The following is a 21,980-nucleotide window of genomic DNA, read 5'->3' on the forward strand; positions in this document are numbered from 1 at the left end:
AAAGTTCCTGAGGCAGGAGTAGGTCTGACAAGAGCAAAGAGGCCATTGGAGCTTAGTAAGCAGCAGGAAGTTGAGTGGGAGAAGAGATCAAGTGGTAACCAGAGCGGGGAGGGTTTTATAAGCCACGGTAAAGATTTTGGCTTGAACTCCAATTGAATTGGGAAACCAATCAAGGCTTTAAAAAGAAAACTGAAATCTCACCTATGTTTTAATAAGATCATTCCAATTACCATGTTGATAATGCAGTATAAGAGGGGCAGAGAAGAAAGGGCAGAGCTCAGGGAGGAGTCTTGGAGATTATTCAGGTAGGATATTATGGTGGTTGGACGAGTGTGGTTGCCTTGATGATTTGAAAAGGGTCAAGAATAATTCCATGGATTTTGGCCTGTACATTCAGAAGATGACAGAGTTGCCATCAACTGAGAAAGAGAGTGCTGGTTTTATACAGGGAGGAATATCAAGACTTCAGTTTTGGACAGGACAATTTTCAAATATCTTATTAGACATCCAAATGGGAGATTTGTATAGGCAAATCTGTTTCAGGAAATTCAGAACAAGGTCCAGATGAGAGATATATATTTCTGAGTTATCAATGTATAGATTGTCGGTGTCACAATCCAATGTACACATCAGGATAGATGCGGAGAGGGCTGATGGCCACTCTGAGTTTATTATAACCAGCGTTTCAATATATACATAGCTTACATCTGTTAAACATACACAGGTGTTCTGGATGAAATAACTAGCGAATGCCAAGAATTCTTAGTGATTTCTCAAGGATCCCTCCCTTGGCCTCTGTTTTGATATTATCATGTTATTGCTGTGCTCCTATATTTTTATCTCGGAGCAGGCAAGGTCTCTTAGGCAACGGTCCCTCCTGCTCCTGATATCGATATGGTTTCTCCATCTGTGCCCCCGGGCGGCCACCGCCTGGCTTAGGTTGCCCCCCCAGGGGGTCTTACCCATCATTGGCTAACCGGCCTTCTCACCTCCGGGTCACAGTTTGTTGACAAGCTTTTTCCAGTGATTATTAACCCTTCCTGTGTCAGGGGCGGCTACATAGTTTCAAAAGGAAGGACTGATCCGTTTTGTCAAATGGTGCTGAGAGGTCAAGAAGATGAAGGCTGGATTTAATTGATGACCTTGATAAAATCACTTTTTGTGGAGAGGTGTTGAGGAAACCCTTGTTGAATTGGATTTACAAAAGAATGTGAAATGTAATGAGAGGAATTAGAGATAGGCAGCTTTTTTTGAGAAGTTTTACAGGAAGAGAAGTAAGGCAGTGGCTGGGGGTGGTGGGTAGTGGCATCAAAGGAGAATCTTTTGTGTTGTTTTTATTGTTTAAATTAGGAGAAAGAGTATCTTGCTTTGGTTTGATGAGATTGTCTTGAAAAAGAGGGAGTAAGTGTTGATATAATAGAGAAGAAAATTGAAGGAGCTATTTCTTAAGTATGTGAGAAAGACTGGGATTTAGTACAAGGATCTTCATTGTCTATCAAACTAGAGGACGGCAGAATACAGAGGATGACAGACGATTAGTTGTGGGGGAGGGAGGAAGTCTGTGGAAGTTTTCTTCTGATTCCTTTATTTTCCTAATGCAATAGGCAGGCTCATTAGCTGAGCATAACAAGGGTGGTAGAGAGGTGGAGTTGGGAGAAGAAAAGAGGTGTGAAGTAGTTTTCCAGGATAGTGAGAGCCTATATGGAGTAGGGGGAGGTATGGTTTTTGTCTGGCAGGATTAAGGACCCTTAAGATTAGTAATCATGAATTTTACGTGAGAACAGTATGCATGATTAGGTATTTTTTCTCCAGCCACATTCAGCTGCTTAGGTACAAGCTCAGGGCTAACAGAAATTTGGATTTAACCTGGTTGGAGCTTGAGTATAGCAAGGCAAGAGAGGACAAAGATTGTTAGAGGTTGAAGATAAGAGAAAGTGAACTGGAAGAAAAATGGCTAGGATTATTAGAATAGGGTGAATAAAATTGAGAGTAAGAAAGGGTTACAGTTATTAGTAATGATGCAGTCTAGGTATAACCATGGAAATGAACAGCCTAACAGTACGGAGGACAGAGTCATCAGAGGATAGTTGTTCAACCACTTGAGAATCTCTTACAGAGCTAAGGTGGGATTGTAAGTGAGCAAAAGTGAGGCCATCTTCCTTTCTTAATGGCCCCAGCCACTCCTCTGTGTGACTGATGCGGGGTCGGTGAGCTGATGAGTCGAAAGAAAGATTTCTTGGACTCTCAAGATCTGGCAGTAGTGCTCTTTTATTTAGAGAATAGAATAGCATGGGGACAGGGTCCATGGGCAGTCAGAGCTTCTGCTGCCACTGCTTCTGCTGCCCCCGCTGGCATGGGGACAGAACCCATGGGCAGGCAGAGCTGGTGCGTGGGGACAGGACCCACAGGCAGTCAGAGCTCCTGCTGCTGCCCCGAGTTGAGGGTTAGGGCTAATTTTATAAGGCATGGGTATGTGAGTCATTTCTTTACAAGACAAAGGAAAGAACAGAAAAAAAGTTAAAATGGTATCAGTGCAGGTGAGGTCTGGTCGTTGGGTGATCCCATGACTTTTAGACAAGAATCAAATTGGTCAGAAGCCACCACCCTAAATCAGTTACATGAGATTGCCAGACAGCAACCAACTTAAGTTCTTGCCTTCCCCATTAAGAGTTTCTAGGGATAAGGTCATCTCTCTTCTTCCTGGTACAGAGAGGGAGGCACCTTTTACAGATAGAGATTTACCTTACAAATGTAAATGTGTCCCAACAAGGGCAAGTTCCATTCCCCAGAGCCTCCTTCCCTGTCCCAGTTTATCAAAAGCAATGAGCCCCAAACAATCCCGATGCCAAAGAGGCATATCTTGGGGTGGCCAATTTCAGGTCCCTACAAGGTCATCCCCCCTTCCTTCACAAATGCAAATGTCTCTCAAAAGGGCAAGCAAAATTCCAGTCCTCAGAGCCTCCTTCTCATCTGTAGTTTTTTTAAAAATAACCAGCCTAAAATCCTCATCATGACTACTAGCTGCTTTGCAATACTTTAAAGAATTCACATGCTCTCCTGGTGTATGGCCTCCACTTATGTATATACTCCCTGATACCTTGGTAAATTAAAACTTTGTTCTATGAATTTATCTCTAGGAACAGGCTGACCACAGGCGGGAAACACACCTACAAGGTATCCATCTGTAGGGGAGGAAGACATTTCCCCTTCCCAAATGGGGGTTCGTCTGGCCGGAGAACGAATTAAATTAACATGAGACAGAATAGCAAGAGAAAATTAAACAAAGCTTTATGAGGAACCATGGCCCGGGGCCTTTCTTCCCAAAGGAAGAAAGGGCACCGAAGAAGTGGGGTGCACAGAGTGGTTATATACCCCAAAACGGGGTGTTTCACATGTGATTGAAATGTCCCTCCCACAATAGTCACAAGATTGCCCTGTCGGCACAGTGCTTGATGGACACAGCAGGTAGTGGTCTGCTATCTCGGTGGGCATAGCAGGAGGCAAGTCTATTGTCTGGAGCTGGGCGGTCACAGGTGAGCACAGCAAGCAGTTCCTTCCCTAAGGAAAGATGCTTAATCCTTAAAGAAATGCCAACATTGGGAGGGGGAGGGAAGTCAGCTACAGGAGGTTACCAGACAGGCACAATAAAATGCAGATTTTAGGTCCTTGCCTTTGGTATTGATTAAGAGTTTTTAGAGAGAAGGTCATCTCCTTTCTTCTTCCTGGTACAGAGAGGGAGGCACCTTTTACAGATAGAGATTTACCTTACAAATGTAAATATGTCCTAACAAAGGGCAAGTTCCATTCCTCAGAGCCTCCTTCCCTGTCCCAGTTTATCAAAAGCAATCAGCCTCAAATAATCCTGATGCCAAAGAGACATATCTTGGGGTGGCCAATTTCAGGTCCCTACACATCACAGCTGACAGAAGACTGGAACAATGTGACGCCTGGAGCCCATCATGTCTGGAGAACAACATCCCTGGGCTCCCTCCTCACTGCCCATTTTCCTTATAGAACTGCCTCAAGATTCTGTAAATTTTGAAGATGGGTTTTTGAGACGTTAGTCACCAGTCTTCTGATGACTAGATAAACCAGCTAATCTAATTAAACTTCCTTTCTAGATCTCTAACTCATTGTGATTAACTGGCTAAGATCATGGCAAGCAGAGTGAGCCCATTGCCTGGTATCAGGATTGTTTATGTGATTATTGAAATGACAAAGAATTAAGTCAGGAGGAGTGTTGGAGAGAGTGAGCCCAAAACTGAAATACTTGAAAAGTATTGGTGGCAAAACTTGAGGTCTGTTACAAAGATGGGTTATTGGCTGTATAGTCTAGTGATGTGAAAGTCAAAGCTTGGGAGCTTCAGGGAAGAAGGACAGAGAAGATCTGGACGAGGGTATGAGAGGTAATGGAGACATTTACACCACTGCTAAGTCCAGTAGTACAAATTGTGGAGAGAGTTCCTCCAGTTGAGAAGGACATAGGAGAAACAGAGCCCTCAGAGAACAACCAGGTTTCAATTAGAGCAAGAGGGAAAAGGAACTTCTGGAGAAGACGATAAGAATGTAGGACACAAAGAAGATATACAATGAACTCTGCATTCCAGAGGGCAAAGTGGAAAGTAAAAGGTGATGAAGAGCGATGAGAGAGGGGGACAGAACAGGAGAACTGGATGTGAGGAAGTGAAGTTTAGGACTTCTTTCAGTAATCAATTTAAAAATCTTGGAAAATGAGTGTGGTAAAATAAAAAATATATTTGAGCTTTGTCCCAGGTTCCCAGCACAAAGCTCCTCAAATCCTTGGAATTTCCTGAGTGACAGCAGTGTCTTCTGTCATTCATAAGAAGTCCCTTTTGAGTTTATGCTAATGAGGTGACTTAGGGTGATGCCCCAAGATAGACTCAGGTTGGGGCTGGTCACCAGAAAGACTGAGTGATTTAGAGGGTTGGAACTTTCAGCCCCACCTCCCCACTGCAGAAGGGGAAAGGCCACTGCAGAATAAGCTATATAAAAACTCTTGAACAACAAGATTTGATGAACTTCCAGGTTGGTGAATACATTCACGTGTCAGCAGGATGGCACAACCCAGTTCCATGGGGACAGAAGCTTCTGTGCTTGGGACCCTTCCAGATCTCACTCTGTATACCTCTTCATTCGCTCTTCATTTGTATCTTTTATAATAGTCTATATTCTTCTTCTTTTTCTTTTTTTTTGGAGAAGAAGACTGTCCTTGAGCTAACATTTGTGCCAGTCATCCTCTATTTTGTATGTAGGACACCACCACAGCATGGCTTGATGAACAGTGTGTAGGTCCGCACCCAGGATCCGAACCCATGAATCCTGGGCCGCCGAAGCAGACCACGCGAACTTAACCACTACACTACTGGACTGGCCCCCATAATATTCTCTATAATAAAATGGCAAATGGAAGTAAACAGTTTTCCAAATTCTGTGACCTGTTTTAGCAAATTAATCAAACCAAGGAGGGAGTTGCGGGAACCTCCAATCTACAGTCGGTAGGTTAGAAGCACAGGTGACAAGCTGGACTTGTGATTGGCCTCTGAAGTTGGGCACGGGGTTCAATCTTGTGGGACTGAGCCCTTAACCTGTAGGATCTGATGCTATCTCCAGGTAGATAGTACCAGAATTAGTTACTGTAGGATGCCCTACCCAGTGTCTGCTGAGAATTGGAGAATTGCTTGGTGGTATTGGAAAAAACACATTAATAGGCCTAAAGAATTTCATGGCAGATGATGGCGGTGAGATTATTTAGTAATAAAGAAGGAGGTAGCCAATAACCTCATTTCACACCTGCTAGTGAGCAATTGGAGCTGGGAAAGGAGAGCCTTATGTCACGAGCTTTTAGTTCCCTTTTGACTCCTTCTATAGGAAGGATGTCATAACAATGAGCTTAAGATTAAGCACATGCTTGTATTCAGTGAAATAACCTGGGCCCTTGAGGAGACATGACAGGTCTTCAATGACACGTTTGATAGGGTAAACATTTTTGAAAGTCCAAAGAAAGATGAGGCAGTTTAATTTCTGTACATTGCATGTTCAAAAACCAAAGTTTATCAAGGTATTTAAAATTTGGCAGAGTTTGCTCTGAGGTTGGTATATATTTTCGAGGAATACACTGAATTCACAAAAAATACTGTACAGTACATATACAGGCAATGAGAATATTAGTGTCATTATGATAATCTACTGAACAGAAAAAGTTATATGAGGAAGGAAAACATCATGAAGGAAATTTTGAAGTAGAATAAATTTTCTTCCTTAATTAGTATTAAAGTTTTATTATAAAAAATCTACACATTAGGGTAGAATTTCAATAATTTCAAAGCAACGTATTGAGAAAAGCATTTCTCTACTTCTATTTCTTTTACTATTTTTTGGGGGGACGCTCAGTATTGTTAACCATGTCAACAGCATTTTGGGTCTTTTCAGAAACATCTAATGTGTGTACAAACACATAGTCACATAATTCAGTGTGATAAAAGCACATTCTTACATTCTTTCTACATCTTGCTCTTTTGCCCCCACTTTATAATAGATATTAGACATCTTTCATGTTTTCCTCTACTAATTCTAATGAGGTTCTTTCTGTGTTTATTTCACCTCTACATAATTGAATCACATGCATTTTTATAAACTCATGCAAAGTGAGGTGAGGAAACTGGCTTCACTCTTTTTCTAAATGGCTTTTTTCTTTTTTTCTAAATGGCTTTTTCTTTTTCAACTGTCTCTAAATAATTTCTTGAGTTGCTACCATTGTCTCTGTTAAATTAAAATGCCTCAATTGTCCTGTATTAATTTTATATTTACATGTGTCACAATATCAAGACCAAGCTCTTTCAGTTATCATAGCTCTATAATACTTTTTAAATATTTGGTAATATCATTCCATCTTCCTTACTCTGACAGAAGAGCATCTTGAATTAATAGAGCAAATAATCTAGTTAAGGGATTTTTCTGAACGACAAGAGAATGCTATTTGGAGAGAATGAGAAAATAAGATGAAGGCTATGGTGAGTTCATATTCCCCAAATTAGTGGAAGCATAACAGAGCAAATCACAAAGAAACCGGCAAAGAGGGTATCACAGCAGGTTTCTGCTGAGAGAAAATGTCCAAATCTTTTCAATATTCTGGCATTTATTTAAGTTTCTGCTATTGGATTTTAAATGTATGGCCAGTAGAAAAGATAACTCTACTAGATTTTCATCCCTTTATACAAAGGACCTGCAAAGTACACAAAAAGGAATAAATTAATTAGAAAGAAAGAAATTAATTAACTAGTAAGAAAGACCACAATGATTCATAATGATGTTATCCCATTTCTATAGTTTTAATACGAAAATTAATACTTTTGCTGGTTACTACTTATTTAAATCCAGTTCCCTTTTTTCTCTTTCATTTGACATGCAGGACCAGTGCCTGAGTTGAGTTCGCAATAATTTCTTAAGTTGCCTTGAAAGATATCTACAATTTCCTTCTGCTTTTATAAAAAATGAAAGTCAAACTAGAAGAATATACAGTGTGTGATAAATTGATATATTTTTCATTACTTGAGAACGTGGACTATTTTCTCTCCTATATCTTTAGCTGTTTTGGCTTTGAACCTTTGCTCTTCAATCAAAGTGTAATTTTGAAGGAAGACTGTGTCTTAAGTTTTATTGAAGACACAGCTATGTTTTCTTTTTCACTGACTGCACCAGAACTAAATATCCTGGCAGAGAAAATGCACTATTGGCCCCCATTTGAAGTACCCACTGCCCATAGCATGAGTGCTCATCAACCCTATAGAGATCTGTACATTTATTTGGAAGGCCTGAAAATGAGATTAATCCAATAATAAATACCCCTAAGAAAGAAACTGGAAAAAACACTGGAAACAAATGCACTTCCATTATCACCTCAGCATCCACTGTAGTTAACTCCATGACAGACAACAAAAGAAAATATTTTATGACAAGTGGCAACGTTTCTAACTGAGTGATGGTAGGCTTTTTAGGTGTGCCCAGAAGAGGGACATGTGTGTAATTACTCACTTATCAGAGAGAGAGAGTATGTGTGTAATATTGAGTAGTTCATACTATAATATATTGTATTTTAAAGTTTTAAATGATGTCAGCAAGCTTCTGTCATGCACACCTACAGAGCCAGCAAACTCATGTCATAAATACTGCTATGATCTCTAATAACCCGCTACATGTTGTGTAAATGCATTTAGATTCAGAAATATCAAATTATTGGGCCATTTGCTATATTTCTAATGTGAAGGGCTCAGGGGAATCTATAAATACTCTAAACTCATACTCGCCATGGAAAAATTTTACTCGTCGCTGAATTATTACTTGGCCTCTGAAAATCATTATCATCATTTGGCTCCCTAGGAGAGATAATTTACCGCATATGGACAAGCACTTTCCTCCCAAGAGGGAGTAGTTTTACTAGCCTGTGCCTCATAGGATCAGAAATACTTTTAATTGTTTCTTTCGTGCTGATAGCTTCTTTCAACTGGTGAGAGGACCAATCATTTTATGCAAATACCAAGCCGATGAAATAATATGATGTTTGTATTCAAAGCAATTAGATTGCCAGTTCTATTTCTATTCTGTATTCATAGATTGCAATAAGAAACCTTGAAACATCATTTGTGATCTTTTTATTAGACATCTAATTAGTAGAATTACATTTAGAGTATTTTTGAAGATTATATATATATTATACATAACTATATATATTAGAAAAGTTATAAAGCTTAATATCTTAATTTCTTGATACCTTAATTTCTGAAAATAGACTCAAAATACAAAGACTTTTAAAACACTATTTAAAAAAATGTTATTTTACTTAGGAACGCAAAAGATAACAAAAATAAAATGATCAAACATATTTATCTTTTGACTGGATATCCCACTTACTTTCTTTTTCCTTTCCTGGACTAGTAGCTAAAAAGCTCTATGCAAGGCTGCTAGAGTATTGATTACCCACAGCTCATCAATGGGTCCCAACACACAGACATAGACACACTCATATCTATATGCACATACACCCGCGGAGTCTGAGGTATTTTATTTTATTTTATTTTTAGTCTTCCCAGTGGTCTGGTTCTCGTTTCTCTATGAAATGTACTCTCTAACTCACTCTGGACCTCTATCTTGGGCAGCTTTATGCATCCTAAATGAAGACAGCAGGGCCGTGGCCATCCCCTAAGAACAATGTTCTTATTTCAGGCTGCAGACGCCAAGCAACAGGAGTCCTGAAGCAGCATCTGACTCGAGCTTGTCAAGCTTTCCAAGCTGTTATTTTCCTTGCCTCCTCACTGACCTGGGGACTGCCTGATTGTCCTCTTGAAGCTTTCGCCATTGATTCCCGTTTCCTTACCGTGATGCTCTTCCTGGGAGCTACAGGGGCTTGGCCAGATTGTTCTGATGAGGGTGATATACAGAGCTCTTACAAAGAAGAGGTGTGGGGAGCGGGAAGGAAGCATCGCGGGTGCTCGAATGATTTGTTTAATCTGTCTTTTCTATTAATCTACATGCTGCACACCCTGTTCCCGTGAGAGGTTTGCAGTGACATGTAGTTGGTGTTTGCTACTGTCAAATTTGTATTTATAGAGCCCTAGTTTCAGGGGTTGGGGGAGGACTCTACCTTTCCATGAGACATCAAGACAGAAGGAAGAAAAGAGTCTTTTGTATGTACGATGTTTCTCAGTTCGAAAAGTGACACTAGTCCACAGGGGACCTGTTTCCAGCATTCCATGCTGGGTAGCCCAGTTGACATTCCATATCAGTTAGAATCATTTTATTGTTTTTCCTTGGGATTTTGTGAAAAGAGTGCTAGATTAGAGCGAGACAGAGAAAAATTGAGAGCGAGAAGCTAAGAATGAGAAAAAGAGAGACAGTTTCTTAAACAGGGAAAAAAATTCCTCTAACACAAGTTACAGAACTCCTGAAAATATACTGCAGCAATTGAGATGCAGATTCAAGTCCTGTTTTATTTATTTTAAAGCATTACAGATGCACTCAAAAGACAAGCCATCAGTCAGCAATGACAGAGAACATGAAAATGTATAAGAATAAATTGGGCTTTAATTTTTCTTGACTAAGTATAGACATTTATCATAACTAATGCACTTATAATAGCATAGTACTCTTTTCCCCCCTTCTATTTGGTAATCTCATCTATTTTGTTATGTGTCTTAAACCTAATTAGAAAGCAACAGTCCTGGCTGTTATAAAATGGCAATACTTCTTTTGACCGATATTGGTGAAACCCACTGCAATTAAAGATATGGCAAAAGTTTATGCAAAAACAGTGCAATGTTTTTGCTAAATAGCGTGTGAAGTCCTCCTACTTGTGATACCTCATTACGGGTGTCATGCGTGCAGCAGCAGCATCTGTGCAAGCTCAACCCTCTAATGGGCAGCTCCTCCAGGACTAATGCATTTTAATTGATGGTGTTTAGCATGGCTTTTGGTTTCTCTCTCGTATGAGAAGCTATGCCCTTCTGCTCTCCTGTCTCCAAATAAACTGGCTCTCTGCTGGGGAACTCACAGTACAGATGGTCAACAAAAGGTGAAGATTGCCAGGACTCTCGCTATCAGTCTCTTTTCAGCCAAGATAAAATCTGAATTACTAATCAGCTCCCTTCTGCCCCCACTCAGTCTTACTCTTAGCCCAAGCTGTTTACATTTGGATTTAATGCTAATCTCTCTCTTTGTCAAATGGCTTTATCAAGTCCCATTTGATTTGAAACACACCTTCCTAACTAGCAAATCAGGGCCCCACCGATCCAGTCCCTCAGCACCCGCAGTTCATTTTAAATACAAATTGTTCTTTCCTCGGGGAGAGAGCTGAAGTCTGGTTAAATTTCATCTCTGGTATCATCTGAAAAGGGAAGAAAAAGTACTTGAACACAATAGAACTAAATGGCAGATCACGTGGGCTTCACATAAATCCGGATGGTGCATCCTCTGTAGAGCTGTTATCAATGTTATTACGTTTAGCTTTTCACAAATAGCACATTTGGACTTCAGAGTTTTCCAGGCAATATATCCTTAGTTCTTTGATAAGAAGTTAGGTATATAGGGAAGAATAAATTAAATGATGTACATCTTTCACTGCATTGACCTCACAATGCTTATATCATTTTTCTTTGTTACTAAAAAAACTACTTTAAAAATCATCTGAGGCAGCTCAACACGTAGGTTGAAGTTGCAAAGAAAGAGTCTACAAAACTGTCGAACTCCCAGGTCTACAGTGCTCAAAACTTCTGAGACTGGGGGCCAAAGGATATAAGAGGGTCATGTAAGAGGGTCAATCCCAGTTTAGAAGGAGGCAGGAAATTGGCTACCCACTTCTGGCCAATTAATAAGAGTCTATATCCTTAGTTTTAAAGTCAACCAGCAGTGGGTCTGCCTGCGTGGCCACCCAGAGGGAACAATCACAATGTTCTAATGAGATGCTCTTAATTTTGAGTGATATTCAATGCAGTCCTTTTTCTGCATTAGGGTGAAAAAAAGACATAAAATTGTACTCCTTTAAATCATGATCCTAGTACTGGTTTCTAGGCAACCACAACAACAGAATGAAAAAAAATCAAGCCTTCAGAAGAATTTTTTCCTGAATAAAATACATGTTTTTGCTTGTCAATCAGGGTCTTTTGCATTCAATATTCTGTAATGGGATATTTCTAAATCTGAGCTTTAAATTAAAGAAAAATCACTCCAGGTAAATACTATGTGCTGCTCTTTACTTTATGCTCTGAGAAAGACACCTTCTTTAAAAACAAATGAATGAGTTTAAGGTGATAAATTCTGTATATATGGGAAAGTAGATATTCTTACAGATCCATGTAGCACTGTCTTTTCCTGGTCGTAGAGATTAAAACCAAAACAATGAAAGTGTTGCAAAACTATGCAAGCAAATAAAACTAAAGCAATTAAACAGCTCCTTAAGTAAACAGAGACTTCAACACAGACAATTTGTGATGTTGACAGTATCACAGAGGTGCACACACAGCACGCCAAGTAGCTGCACCTGCCTTCGGCCGCCATAAGGAAATGCCATGAAGTGAGTGCCTTAAACAATAGCACTGATTTCTCACAGTTCTGAGGGCTGGCTGATTCAGTTTCTGGTGAGAATATTCTTCTTGGCTTAGCCATCCTGCTGTGTTCTCACATGGTGGAGAGAGAGTGAGCTAGCTGTCTAGTCTCTTTTTTTGTTTGTTTGTTTGTTTGTTTTTTTAATAAGAGAGAAGGACATATTTCTAGGAGAGCTAATAACAGAGGCCTTTGATATAGTCAGAGAGGTCAGAGAAGGCTCTTTAGGGTGGAGGATGAATAAAAGCTCACAGGGTGATAAGAAGGGGCAGAGCTTCCCAGCAGAAGGAATAGCATAGGCAAAAGCCCTGTGGCAGCAGGGCACAAGGCCAGTGCAGGACTGGAAGAAAGCTAATCAGGTTGATGCCAAAGAAAAGAATATAAGCGATGAAACTGAAGATACAGGTAGAGGCCAGATCAAAAGGCAAGACCTTACGATTGTGTTAAGGAGATTTGTCTTTACTCTAAAAGGGATGGGGGGCTACTGATAGGTTTGAGGGGAGTCACTATCAGATCTTTATATATAAACCTCCCTCTGGCTTATGTGGAGAATGGATTAGTTACTAGGTGTTTCCCAAACTTATTGAATCATAACAATCAGAAGCATAGACTCCGATCCTCCAGGTGCTTCTCATGTCAGGTAAGCGAAGGAGATCCTAGATGAGGAGGAGGTCACTGTGAATGGAGCCCCTTAGGGAGGCTCTGGCGATCGAAGGGAGAGAGCTGCAGTGGGGTGAAGGGCTCGGAGGGGTTCCAGAGGTATTTGGAAGGTAGAATGGACAAAACTTGTTTGTTACCGCACTCTAGAATTCCCTTGCTCTGTTCTCCTTTCTATTTTTTTTTAACCTTCTGTGGTAGGCAGAATAATAGCCCCCAAAGATGTTGGCATCGTAATCTTCAGAATCTTTGAATAGGTTACCTTACGTGGTAAAAGGCTATTTTAGCTCAGTGGTGGGGTTGAAATATCAAGAGAATGTATTCTGATCCAAGCAACTCTATATGATACTGAAAATGTATTTTAAATAGTATAAAAAAAGAAGAAAAAAAGAAGTGATTTTTTTAGGCATATATTCAGTCTTCTGATAAAGGAAGACAATAACTTCACAGCAGTGTCTAAAAGGCCATGTTGCCACTAAATATGTACCTTCTATATACACTAGAAAGTAGGGTTTGCTTTTCCCTCCACATTAACTAATACACTCCAATATTTCTCAGCAATGATTTAAATGATTGTTAGTAGTTCATAATTATAATAAGATGCCATTACCAAGGTTGTCTATTAAGAATAGAAACTCATCATTATTAGTCACCCAATAATTAATTATTCTAAAATCTCAACCCAAACAAGAATATAGCTAAAGTATAAGTAGATTAAAGACTATTTTTTTCAAAGTTGACATGAAAAATTTTAAGTTTATGGAAGAGTTGAAAATAAAATAATCACTAGTAAACCTATCATGTGTATTTAACCTTGTTAAAATTGTGTCATATTTGCTATCCATTTACTCTTTATATTTGCTATAGATATGCAAGCATATATGTATATGATACATGTATATGTATATATTTATATATAGGCAGTTTACAGACATAATATATATATGTATGTGTGCATGTGTGTATATATATGTGCATTATATATAAAATACATGACATTTAAATATATGTAATATGTATATACACAATTTGAAAGTAAGAATAATATCTAATCCAACTCACATCTCCCTCCAAACTATTTCTTTTTGTGATGAGGAAGATGGTCCCTGAGCTGACATCTGTGCCTTCTATTTTTTATGTGGGATACTATCACAGCATGGCTTGCTGAGTGGTATATAAGTTCACACGCAGGATCCGAACCTGTGAACCCTGGGCTGCTGAAGTGGAGCACACGAACTTAACCACTATGCCACCAGGCCAGTCCTCCCTCCAAACTTTTATTGTGATATTCTAATTAAAGCACCAGTTGGCTTTTGCCCTATGTTGGGCATGCATCCATTCATCCATTTATTTAGTTCCAAAGAGTTGTTAGGACCTTTGACGTGCCTTGTTTTGCGATGGTTGTTGTAAGGACAATAAATTAACAATTTTGTTGCCTCTGCCCTAAAGGAGTTATGAGGTAATAATGCTTAAAGACAAGCACCTCCAAAAGTGTCACAGAAGCACTATGTAAAAAGATTTAAAAAATAACATCGGGCTCCCAATTTGCTGAAGAATTTAAGAAAAAAATAAGACTACTTCTCGCTTTGTCAGTGAAAAGAGTGAGGAAGGAGCATGGAAAATTTCATAAAGGAGACCACATCTGAGGTAGATCCTGAGAAAGTAGTGCCATTGTGGTCATTGGAAATGGTGGAAAGAGCAGTAAAAGACATGTGTGCCAGATGGAATAAGATGAGTTAAGATGAAGAAATATTTGCTATCCAGTGAGGGTGAAGGGTCCATTTTACCTAGTTTGAGAACATCTCTGTGGATATTGAGAAAGATAAGCTAGAAAAGTAGTTATATGAGACAGTAGAAAGGTAATTGAATGGCTGTCTCTGGAATTTGGACTTTACTCAATACATTTTGGAGAGGAAGTATAGTTTTGTTGTTTTCTTAAGTGATAGCATCATTAGCCAAACAACACAATGGGAAGTGGAAGAAATAAAGACAGAAAATACTTTTAAAAAGGGAGATAGGTGATGGAGTAGGTGCTACTAAAACATACAAATCAATTGGATCACTAGCATTGGGGTTTGTGAGCTCTGCGGGGTATAGAGACGTCTGTTTCTCTGAATAAGTAATAGGAACAAGAAGGATACATCAAAATTGCTTTGTTAGAAAGAAAGGATGTTGAGATCTTTTTTGTGTTATTAATCCTAATTCTATAGTTTTTCCTTCCCATCAGGATTAATGTTTCCTTCTCTCCTCTCTGAAAACTAAACTAGCAATCTCCATTGATCCCTCCATCTCTAGCTCTTTTCTCTTTTCAGTCAAATTCCATGATAAGCTGATATATTTTATTTCCACTTCTTCGACTCTCCCACACCTCTTCCACAACTGGAGACTCTACAAGAATCCTAATGCATTGTATCAGTCTTTCACTGATTTACGGACAACTCTGCAGTATTGATACTGTTGATTTCCCAGCTACAACAGAAAACTACATTCTCTTGGTTACCTGGAAAATGCCCACTCCTGAATTTCCTTTTAACAATCTGACTTCCCTCTTTCAGTTGCTTGTACAGGCTTCTCTTTCTTAATCCACCCCCTAAATGTTAATATTCCTCATGGTTCTTACTTAGTTAAGCCACTCATCTTACTTTAAAGAGCACTAAACTTTACATTTGGCTCAGCCTTGAATACCCTACTTCTATATCTACTTCACTGGGCTTGGATTTTGAGTGTTACAATGGTACCTCAAAGTCATTTTAAAAACTTTATTTACCAATTTCAGGAATGATGAAGTGGTGAGTTCAACAAATTCTCTTTACAAAAACGAAAGTAAAACTGGACAAATTGTCAAAACCAACCATTTTAGAACACTGAAAATTGACTGAAGTCATTCAACAAATTGAGAAGTATTTATTTAAGAAAAATATTGGCTCTTGGTTAAGAACACTGAAATTTGTTACTACAGGGAGTTGACTTGATTTAGAATGGAGAGAAGGAAAACTTCTTTTCCATGGATGTTGTCATAAACAAGAGTGATCTTAATGGCGAACAAATGAGACAGGCCAATGCAACTAGCCTGAAGAGTTGATCTTAGACAGGGCAAGTGAAAAACTGACACGCCAGATTTTAACAGAGTTATCTGGGAAATTGATAGCCATAATAAGGTCCCACATATGCTTGTCCATCTGGAAGAATGTACACATGCTCAGTGGAGACTGGAGAGGAACCTTCCCATCCTCATATATGTGGCTGAATATGAGGACTTCTGGACATGCAAAGCAGACATGGGAGAGTCTAGTTGAAAGTAAAAGTTAGGGAAGAATTGGTCTTACCACTAAGTCATATTGGCACAGAGTGACACTTAGAACTGCAGGGTTAAAAATAAAAAAAAAACAAGAATTAAAAAAAAAACTGAATGGAGACATCAGCAGCTGCACATTGCCAGAGGAATAGATTCCACAGGGTTATGCCAGGCAAGTTATCAAACTAACAACAAAACACTCAAAAGCGTCAACCATAACCACTAGGAGAAGAATAAGTAGACAGATTTGCTACAATATATTATCTAAATATCCAGTTTTCAACAGAAAATGATCAGACGTATTAAAGGAAAGTGAGCCGTATTCATAGTCATAGAAGTCATAGGCTGTATCCAAGAAGCTCAAATTCTGGACTTCACAGAAAATAACTTCAAAGTAGCTATTATAAATATATTTAAAAAACTAAAGTAAACCAAGTTTAAAAATTAAGGAAAGTGGGACAACAACAACTCATAAAATAGTGAATATCAATAAAGAGAGAAATATTATAAAAACAAAAGCAAAGAAAAATCCTAGCACTAAAAATTACAATATCTGAAGTAATGAAGAAAAATAAGCATAGCCACAGAAATTTGTGAGACACTACGAAACATAGCAACATGCACACAGGGAGTACCAGGAGGAAAGAAAAGAAAGGGTGAGAAAATCTATCTGAAGAAATAATGACTGAAAACGTCCCACATTTGACGAAATATTGTTAATACAGACCTAGCTTGTTTTGTTGAACTTTATAGGCATTCTATTTTTTACAAGACCAGCCACCAGCAAAAAGATTACAAATAACTGAAGACTCAGATGATGGTTAGCATTTTTTAGCAATAAAGTTTTTTTTAAATTAAGATGTATAGAGGGCTGACCCTGCGGCCAAATGGTTAAGTTCACACACTCCACTTTGGCAGCACAGGGTTCACCAGGTGGGATCCTAGGTGCAGACCTGTGCACTGTGCTCAAGCCATGCTGTGGCAGCATCCCACATAGAAGAACTAGAATGACCTACAAGTAGTATATACAACTACATACTGGGGCTTTGGGGAGGAAAGAAAAAAAGAGGAAGATTGGCAACAGATGTCAGCTCAGGGCCAATCTTCCCCACCAAAAAGAAAAAAAAAGATACGTGGATTGTTTTTTTAGACATAATGCTGTTGCATACTTAATAGACTACAATGTAGTATAAGCATAACTTTTATATGCACTGAGAAACCAAAAAATTTGTGTGACTCCTTGTATTGCAATATCTGCTTCATTGCGATGGTCTGAAACTGAACTCACAGCATCTTTGAGGCATGCCTGTATACACACCCAATCAGTTAAATGAATTCAAAGTAGGATAGACAAAAAGATATCCACATCTCCAAATATCGTAGTGAAACTTTTAAAACACAAAGGCAGAGAGGAAATCTTGGAGACTGAGAGTGAAAAATGGCTCATCTAGTACTGCGGAACACCAATACAACTAACAGCTAATTTTACATGAGGAACAATGGAGGCCAAAAGGCAGTCAGATTGCCCATTCAAAGTGATGCAGAAAAAAACCTGTCAACCAAGAATTCTATATCCATCAAATTTTCCCTCAAAATTATACAAAATAATGACATCCCAATGTAAATAAAGATCGATATTTTTATGCCATGGATTGTGGTGATGGTTTCACAAGTGTGTACTTATATCCAAACTCATCAAGTTGTATACAGTAAATATGCACAGCTTTTTGTAGCTCAACAATACCACAATGAAGTGTCTAAAAATAATAAAAGACTGAGAGAATTTGATACTAGCAGACCTACCTTAAGGTAAAGAAACTCCTACTCCTTTAGGCGTGCCCTTTTTTTTTTTTTTTTTGAGGACGATTAGCCCTGAGCTAACATTTGCTGCAAATATTCCTCTTTTTGCTGAGGAAGATTGGCCCTGAGCTAACATTTGTGCCCATCTTCCTCTATTTTATATGTGGGACACCTGCCACAACATGGTCCCCATCCAGGATCTGAACCAGCAAACCCCAGGTCACCAAAGCAGAGTGCATGAACTTAACTGCTATGACACTGGGCTGGCCCTCAATTTTTTTTTCTCTTGTTGTGAAGAAGATTGGTCCTGAGCTAACACCTGTTGCCCATCTTCCTCTTTTTGCTTGAGGAAGATTGTCTCTGAGCCAACATCTGTGATAATCTCCCTCTACTTTATGTGGGATGCTGCCATAGCATGTCCTAATGAGCTGTGCTAGGTCCACAGCTGGGATTCGAACGTATGAACCCCAGGCCACTGAAGCAGAGCATTCGAACTTAACCACTATGTCACCAGGCTACCGCCTCCTTTAGGCTTAAAGGAAATGACACCAGATGACAACTTGAGTCCACATGAAGAAATAAAGGGCACTGAGGGGAAAAAAAGCAAGCAACTTCTAAAAAGCCAAATTGTTCAGAATAACCCAACACTTATCTAGCATGTAAATTTCAATAAAAATAAATATATATATTTTTAAAGCCTGTATTCATGATACTTCTCTCTATTCCTCTCTTGTCTTCCAACGTTCCAATACCCAAGCCAGAAACCTGGGCACATCCTTGGTTATTAATTTCCCCTTAATTTATTTTTCCTCAAACCAATAAATGCCCTTTTTTAAAAAATTCTACAGATAACTGCTTCTGATATTGGTACGATTTTCTTTATTCTGTCTAGTATCACCCTAGCCTGAGCCAAACCATCATCTCACAGTTGGAGTAGGCTTCTACCTGGCGTCATTGCTTTGTCTTGTTGCACTGCAGCCAGTTTTATACATAGCGGTCGATGAGATATTTCTGAATAAATATCATCATCCCACCTCCTTGTCTGAAAATCTTTAATAATTTTCCAGTTTATCCAAGAAGCTCAGACTAGTTAATGCCTCTTGTAATGTATGGAAGCCATAATTTTTAAGATGGACTCCAAGTTTCCAACCCCATGGAGGGCTTTATCTAATACTCTCCCCTTCAACATGGACAGATATTGTGAATATAGAAGCTCCCTTGATTAGGCCACATTATATGAGAAAGGTGGCAGTGTGCTAACTGCTATGACTGCATTATGTTATGCAAGACTCCATGGCTGACTGGAGAAAGATTTGCCTGCTGACTTTGAAGAAGTAAGCTCCCACGCTGTGAGAATACCACATGGCTAGGAGCCAAGAGTGGCTTCTAGGAGCTGAGAGCAAATCCTGACTTATAGGCAGCAAAAAAACTTTGGACCTCAATTTCATGATTCCAAGGAAGGGAATTCTGCCAACAACTTGAAGGAGCTTAGATGAACCCCAGATGATAACACAGCCCTGGCCGATGCTTTAATTTCAGCCTGGAAAGATCCTGAGCAGATGACCTAGTTAAGCTGTACCTGGACTTACTGACCCATGGATACTGTGAGATAGAAAATGGGTATTGTTTTCAGCCACTAAATTTGTGGTAACTTGTTATGCAACAATAGGAAACTAATACTAACTATATCTAACTCCTATGTCTTTAGCTTCTCTTCGTAAAATATATATCCCTCACATCTCAATTCAAACTTTATCCAAAATGCATTTCCCTCAATTTCTCTAATATGCTACCTCTTTGCTCTGGGGCTTTATGAACTATTCTGTTCTATTTGACAAGAAACCTTTTTATCTGGATAAATCTACTCATTCATCAGATCTTCACTTAGTTTCTTAGTTCTTGGAGTAAATTATTTACTTTAGAATTGTCTTCATTAGGGATATTTTGAGCATTCAGCAAGTGATAGATAATAGCTGTTAAGTGCTGATAGTTAATTTAGTCATGAAGATGACCAAAATGAGTGGACTGTTTTCACCATCTTTAGAGTGATCAAATTAAATTAACTACTTTGGACATAATCACTTATTTGACATTTCACCCACTGAAAAGCCATTGAACAGGATTGGCTATTTACATCCTACTGATAGTAAAGGATTATATAGCTATTATTGCCTGAGTATCCCTAAGAATTTTTATAACCTTATAGGGGAAATTTCCCGCAAACATTGCCCAATCACTGACAATATGTTTTTTCTTTCTCCTTCACAGTGACATCTTGGCAGCTCTCTTAGATCTTGAAGACTAGAAAATAAATCAACCACTGACTTTTAGAATGTCTTAGCCATGAATACAAATATGCCTTATATTATATAAGCAACTTTTTTAAAGGAAGCTTTACTATCTACATTTTAATCAAGCAGGAAATTTTTAAATTTGATAAAGCATCAGTTAATCTGTACATAGCTTATTTTTTAATCTTGAAAATGAAGATTCTCAGTAAAAAGTCCAACAATCTAATACATATATTGAAATGTGCCTTCTAACTTGTTCATATAAAAATCAAAATCATTCAGAAAAATATTGGGTAAGTGATTGTGTTTATGAAATTTTAATTCCATGAGCAACAAATTGAAATGTATATCCAGGTAAAATCCTTAATGGCTCTAAAATCATCAATATTTAACTCTAGAGAAATCAAATTAGGGACTAAAAGACATTCCTACTAAAGACATTCCTACTGTATGTATGTATACATACAGTAGGATGTATACTTTCTATGTACATCTTTCTATGATACAAAAGAAAAGCATATCAATCTGAATTTGGTTTCCGTGTGACATTCAAATCTTGATTTTCCCCATACAGTGATCTACTTCTCTTTGATTAGTTATCCACAACATGTTATCCTAGAACAAAATGAAACATACTCCTACCGTACTACCCAGCAATTGTGGTCCTTGGTATTTAACCAAAGGAGTTGACAACTCATGTCCACACAAAACCTACCAATGAGCATTTATAACAGCTCTACTCATAATTTCCAAAACCTGGAAGCAACCAAATGCCCTTCAGTAGGCGAATGGATACATAATCTGTGGTATATGCAGACCATGGAATATTATTCAGCTCTGAAAAGAAATGAGCTATCAAGCCATGAAAAGACATGGAAGAAACTTAAATGCATATTACTAAGTGAAAGAAGACAATACGAAAAGGCTACATACTGTATCATTCCACCTATATGACATTCTGGGAAAGGCAAAAAAAACAAGACAGGAAAAAGGGGTGGTTGCCAGGAGTTGGGGGCAGAGGATGCATAGGTGCAGCACAGAGAATTTTAGGGCATTGAAAATACTCTGTATAGGACTGTAATGATGAACACATGTCATTATTCATTTATGCAAACTCATAGAATGTATAACACCAGCAATAAATCCTAATGTAAACTATGAACTTTGAGCAATTATGATGTGTCAATGTAGGTTCATCAGTTGTAACAAATGTACCACTCTGGTGGGGGAGGTTGATAATGGGAGAGGCTGTGCATGTGTGGGCGTGTGGAATATATGGGAAATCCCTATACCTTTCTCTCAATTTTTCTGTGAATCTAAAACTGCTCTAAAAAAAGTCTTAAAAAAATGTCATCTTAGACATTCTTCTGGTTATACTTGCTTCCAACTTATATACCATGTTTAAAATTTCCGTTTTAACTACACTCATCCCTCCTTTTCGTAAACTACCCTCCAGCTAGCTTAAACACCAACCAGAGACTGTCTTTTAATTAGCTCTACACTCTCTTGGTTTTAACATCTGTTCTATGTTAGCTTCTGTCCACATTTTACCTACATGTTCCTTCCTGCACCAGAGTTTTGGGTTCTATTCTTCTTCAATATCAAAATTACAACTTTCTGTTTCTATACTTACAATTCAAGCCAAAAACTAAGAAAATATTCCCATTTGAAACAGTCCCTAGTCCATTCATTTTCTCAAACGCCTTCATATTTTACATCGGTCTACACATTCTCTCATAATTATTTACTTTTTATGTCTTGTTATTTTCTTTTTACGTGATACTTTACCCTGAGCTGTAGTTGCGGTTTTTCTTAGTTTCTTAATT

The 21,980-nt window shown here is 38.5% G+C and overlaps 1 pseudogene; it reads right to left on the reverse strand.

Annotated features, from left to right (window-relative positions):
* Positions 1–21,980, reverse strand: part of LOC139046540 (tigger transposable element-derived protein 1-like) — a 190,439-nt pseudogene that overhangs the window by 75,776 nt on the left and 92,683 nt on the right.

The sequence above is a fragment of the Equus asinus genome, chromosome 11 (assembly GCF_041296235.1).
Source record: "Equus asinus isolate D_3611 breed Donkey chromosome 11, EquAss-T2T_v2, whole genome shotgun sequence".
Classification (NCBI taxonomy): Eukaryota; Metazoa; Chordata; class Mammalia; order Perissodactyla; family Equidae; genus Equus; species Equus asinus.